The following is a 5,919-nucleotide window of genomic DNA, read 5'->3' on the forward strand; positions in this document are numbered from 1 at the left end:
TATAATATGAGTTGGGACTGTACTATACAGTATGGCACTGTTATGATTGCTAATGTAATTAATTAAATGTAAGTGGTGATATTGTTTGTTAATGTGTGTGTGTTTGCTGCCTCAGCCTATAAATCTCTTTAACAGGCTGTTGTATTGTGGGAAATGTCTAAAAGTGGAGGGGATTCAGCCTTATAAGGTGAGTTTGTGGTAAAGGTTTTGGGGGGAGGGATGGATTGTTCTGTGTGTGAGAGGTTACTGCTTAGGAGTTGGACCCTGTCTTTAGAATTGTCCTGCAAAGAAGACTTTTCACTCTTGGCAGGTGAGTGGAGATTCTGATTCTTGTGTTAAGGGTGCAGGACAAGGCAAGCATATTTGGCACTGACAAAGCTCTACAGTCTTTGTGTAGGAAAACTCTAGCGGGAAATGCTGGTATCCTTGGTATGCTGTGATGCATAAACTTGTGGTTGGTATGTGGGTAATAGTATTTATCTGAATGTATAAGAGATACACAGGCTGAATATTCTCTATTTGGTTTTACAGGTTTCCCAGTATGGAAAACATCTGACATCTGTGGTACTTCAAAACAGAAGACTGAAAACTGAAAATAATCTTGTAAATCCAATATTATCCATAAAAGGCAATTTATAAAAATACCATGTTTAAAAACCTACTTACAGACCCCATGGCAGTCTTGTCATTATTCATTCCAGGCCCTTTTGTTTTTTAGGTTGGACCTCATGTAGGAAATCTAGCATCAGATCCATTAAACCTTGGAGCCGGAGTTTGTGATCAGAACTAAGGGGGGTGATGTAGGTCTGACTTGATAAATAGATGTAAAGATTGAAGAATCTCTCTTGTTTTTACAGGTTGAACTCTGGTTTTGCAATTGTTCTGCCACAGGATATTCACTCTTAGCAGGTGATTATACTTATTATACTAGTTTTGGAGATGTTATTTTTCAGGGCCTAGGCTGCCAGATGGATAGCTTGGTTGGTACACTTGATTAAGAATAAAGATTTGGAGTATACTGATTTTACACATGCTTTAATGTGTTCTTGAAGCCTGTTTTATAATAAAGATTTTGATTCTGTTCACTTCAGCTATTAAGCTGTTTTGTTTTTACAGGTTTGGGAAATGTCTGCTGTGGAACTTTAGCCCTGGCAGGTTATTTGGGATTTTGTATCTTTTGGTAGGTATGAACAGGTGGACCAATTCATCACAGTGTTTTCATTCAACAGCTTGCATCTTTGTTTTCCACATCCAATCCAATGTAGAAAGTCTACAAGCAGATGCAGGTAACCTTGCTCTGCCGAAGCTTGTAATTGGTATGTAAGTAGTGGTATAGATCTGGATGGATAAGAGAAAACTCTGCCCACTGTGGAGCTTCACTATTGGCAGCTTACTTAGGATCATGTTTACTTTGGTAAGTATGAGTAGATGGTGGTATTTGATTTCCTTTTGTCATTCTTTAGCCTAGGCATCTTTGTTGGGCTTTGGTATAGGAAGTCTAGAAGCAGATGCAGGTAACTTTGGACTTCTAGAGTAGAGGAACAGACTGCACTGCTTTTGAGGGGTTCCTATAACCTGGGGCATCTGTCTTTATGCTGCCCCCTTCATGTCTCTGTGTTTACATCTTTGCAGTTGGAGTGGGTCAAGAAGGACGCATTGCCTCACCTTGCCTCATGGCAGAAGTGGCCCTGTAAAGACTTGCATGGATAAGTAGAGAGATTTTCCAGCTTAAGCATCAATTTATTTTTACAGGTTTTCATGGTTTGGCAAATATTGCTATGATACTTTTGACTTGGTAGGTTACATCCCGTTTCTTTTGGTAGGTATGAATGGATGGCTAAAATCCAATATGGTAGTATTCTTTAACCCAGGCATCTTTGTTTTACAGGTTGAGTCTGGTGTAGGAAAAGTCTAAGGACAGATGCAGGTAAACTTGGACTGCTGGAGCTTGTTATCAATATCCATGAAAAGAAATTGGACTGTTGGTGGCAGGAGACAGATTCTGTAGCCTGGCATGTTTGTTCTTACAGGTTTTCCTAGTTTGCAAAACATCTAGCCTCTGGCTATCCACTTATACCTACCAAAAGAAACAGGATCTGAAGCAATTTAATCATAATGCTGTCATTCTTCATCTTCTATCTTTGTTTTACAGATTGAGCTATAGTACAGAAAAATCTGGAAGCAGGTACAGGTAACCTTGGACTTGTGATTGGTAAGCTTTAGCTTGGAAAAACAAATGGCTTTCAATGTTTTCCTCCTTTGGTAAATATCTGTCCACTGTGATAATTTAATGAAGCCTTTACATATTGCTTTCATTCTTTAGTTCAAGCATTTTTTATTTACAAATTAGGAATGAAAAATATTGAGGCAGATGCATTTAACCTTAGGATGCTGGAGTCTGAACATTATGTGAGTAGTCAAGGTTTATATGTAAATATGAGCCTCATTTACTTGTTACTTGGAAAATGTGTCTTGATAGATATAAGTGGATTATGGTGTAATTTTTAACCCACTGCTTTACAGATTGGGCTCCAGTGTAAGAAAAATTTAGCAACAGAGGAATACATGTTCATGGATATGAGATTCTTAAGCTCGCTTTTCTTTTTTTTTTTTTTACAGGTCTGGTTTGGTAAATGTCTGCCCACTATGGAATTTCAGCCTTGGGTTGCTTAGGATCCTGTTTCATATGAGTGGATAGGAAAACAAATTATGCTACTGTTCATCAGTTTGCATCTGTTTTACAGATTGGGCACCAGTTTAGGAAAAGTTACCCTTAGACTACCGGATCTTGTGATTAACATGTGAGTAGATGAACAAATATGCATGGGATGAACAATTTCCCTCCTTATCAATGCACATTTGTTTTTTCAGTTTGGCCCTCTGTATAAGAATTCTAGCAGTATATACAGGTAACCATGGACTGCTGGTGTTTCAGATCACTGAGAGTAGTGGAATATCAATGCATGCATGTATACATTCTTTAGCCTCGCCATTTGAAACATTTGTTTTTACAGGTTTCCCAATTATTGTTTTGGTATTTCTGGATCTACTTGGGATCTGGTATCATTTGGAAATATGAGTGTAGGCAAGTTCATGGTATGGTATTCTTCAGCCCAAGTATCTTTGTTCAAGATTGGGCTTCAGTATAGGAAATAGCTAAAAGCATCTGGAGTAAACCTTGAACTGCTGAAGCTTGTGATCAGCATGTGAGTAGTGTTAGATCTACATGGATAAGAGATTCTTCAGCATGACTGACATGTATGGACAAATGTCTGCCTACTATGGTACCTTCACCTTTGTTAGGTTACTTTGGATCCTATTTCTTGTAGATATAAATAGATGGAGAAATGTATTTTGGTTCTATTATTTAACCCGAGCATCTTTGTTTTACAGGTTAGGCCCAGTGTGGGAATTCTAGCAGAAGATCTAGGTAACCTTGGACTTCGAGAGCATGTGATCAGTATCTGAGTAGTGGAATAGATCTGCATGTATAAGATTCTGAAACCTGACATGTTTGTTTTTTTTTTTGTTACAGGTTTTGTTTTGCTTTGCAAATGTCTGCCTACTGGAGAGCCCTGGCAAGTTATTCGGGATCCTGTTTCTTTTGTAGGTATGAGTGGGCAAGTTTGTTTGCCGTTTTCATTCTTCAGGCCAGGTGTCTTTGTTTTACAGGTTGAGGTTTGGTGTAGAAGCTGATGCAGGCAACCTTGGACTGCTGGAGCTTGTGATTGGTATGTAAGTAGAGGAACAGAGTTGCATGGATAAGGAGAGATTATTTTGTCTGAGCATCTATTTGTTTTTACAGGTTTTCTATCTGCTGCTGTGGTACTTCTGCCTTGGCATATTTGGAATCCTTATCCTTTTGGTGGGTATGAGTGGACTGCTAGAGCTTTGTGATCAGTATGTGAGAAGAGGTAAGGAAAATATGGATAAAAAGATTATAGTCAGCCATTTTGCTTTTTTAGGCTTGACCTTTGTTTGGAAATAATTCTACCATAGATGATCTTCATGGGTGGAACAAAATGTTTTTTTTTTCATCCTTACAGATAAGTGGCTATGCTGCTACATGTGGTTAAAATTGGTTGATAGGGTAGATGGATAGACCAATTTTTAAATATTCTTAATGATGTCCTTCAACCTTTTTTGTTTTTGTTTTACAGGATGGGCTTCACCATGGGAATATGTTTTTGTTGACTACAGTCTTGCTCCAAGCAAGTGACGACTAGCCATATACATGTTTCTACTTACTATGCAACAAATTAGATATTTGTGGAGTGTTTGAGATCAACCTGTCCATCTTTGTTTTTCAGGTTTGTCCCTGGAATAGAAAATGTTTAGCCGCAGGTGATGCTTAGACTGCTGGAGCTTGTAAGTAAGGAATAGGCTGATGAATCTCTTAATCCATACATAACTGAGCATCTGTTTTTTACAGGGTTTCCTGGATTGCAAAATATATGGCCTCAGTGGTACCTCAGCCTTGGCATGTTATTTAGGATCCTAATTTATTTGGTAGGTATAAGTGTATGGCCCATTTTATCATGACTGTCATTCCTTAGCTCTTTGTATCTTTTGGTTTACAGATTCGGCTCTGATCTAAAAAAACTAGAAGCAGATGCAGGTACCCTTGGAATACTGGAGCTTATTAGTAAGTAGATTAATAGATGTATGTGGATAAGGAAAATGTCCTCAGCCTGCACAGCTATTTGCCAAACCAGGAAAATCTGTAAAAACAAACATTTGTGTTATTTAATGAAGCCTTGACAGGTTACTTGGCATCCTATTTCTTAACTTTGCAATGGAGTTTGTGATCTTAATATGAGTAGTCAAAAAGAGCTGAATTGATAACGAGTCTAAAGCAAATGTTGCTGTGGTGCTTCCACCTTGGTATGTTCCTTGGGATTCTGTGTCTTGTGGATGTAACAAATTATGATGTAAATTTTCAGCATGAACCTTTGTTTTACAGGTTGGGTCTTGGTGTAGGGAAAATCTAGAAGCAGATCCCTTGGACTGCTGGAGCAGTATGTGAGTAGAGAAATACATGTGCATAAGGAGAGATTGTTGATCCCCAGTATTTGTTTTTCAGGTTGACCCAGTATTCGAATTCTAGCAGCAGATAAAGGTAATCGTGGACTGCTGGTGTTCCAGATCGGTAAGTAGAGGAATAGAAATGCATGTTTAAAGACATTCTTTAGCCTGGCCAAATGTAACATTTGTTTTTACAGGCTTCCCTGGTCAAGCAGTTATTGTGGTATTTGTGGATCTACTTTGTATCATGGTTTGGGGGGGTAGTATGTGTAGATGGACAAGTTAACTATGGTGTTCTTTAGCCTGAGCATCTTTTGTGTTACAGGTTGGGCTTTGTTGTAGGAAGTCTATAAGCAGATGCAGTAAAAATTGGACAGCTAGTGCTTGTGCTCAGCATTTCAGTAGTGGTATAGATCTGCATGAATATGATTCTTCAGACTGGCATGTTTACATATTTTCCTGGTTTGACAAATTTCTGCCTGCTGTGGTACTTTGGCCTTGTCCGGTTACTTGGCAGCAGATGCATGTTACTTCTAAATCTTGTGATCATTGGTATGTAAGTAGTGGAATAGATCTGCATAGATGGGTCTGTTTACACTGGAGAAGAGGCGCTTAAGAGGTGACATGATAACTATGTATAAATATATAAGGGGATCATATAATAACCTCTCTAATGTTTTATTTACCAGTAGGTCCTTCCAACGGACACGAGGGCACCCACTCCGTTTTGAAGAAGGGAGGTTCCGTTTTAATATTCGGAAAGGATTTTTTACTGTGCGAGCTGTGAAGTTGTGGAATTCCCTCCCCGAATCAGTCGTGCTGGCTGATACATTATATAGCTTTAAGAAGGGGCTGGATGGATTCTTAGCAAGTGAGGGAATACAGGTTTATGGG

At 38.7% G+C, this 5,919-nt stretch overlaps 1 long non-coding RNA gene across 1 annotated transcript; it reads left to right on the top strand.

The window, feature by feature from the left end:
• Window positions 1-535: 535 nt before the first annotated feature.
• LOC116410393 lies at window positions 536-5,670 on the top strand. Its single transcript, XR_004222353.1, has 3 exons — window positions 536-2,212; window positions 2,351-3,731; window positions 3,806-5,670. It is a non-coding gene; the product is annotated as an uncharacterized LOC116410393 (long non-coding RNA).
• The last annotated feature ends 249 nt before the right edge of the window (window positions 5,671-5,919 follow it).

Source organism: Xenopus tropicalis, chromosome 4, assembly GCF_000004195.4.
Source record: "Xenopus tropicalis strain Nigerian chromosome 4, UCB_Xtro_10.0, whole genome shotgun sequence".
NCBI classification, from domain to species: Eukaryota; Metazoa; Chordata; class Amphibia; order Anura; family Pipidae; genus Xenopus; species Xenopus tropicalis.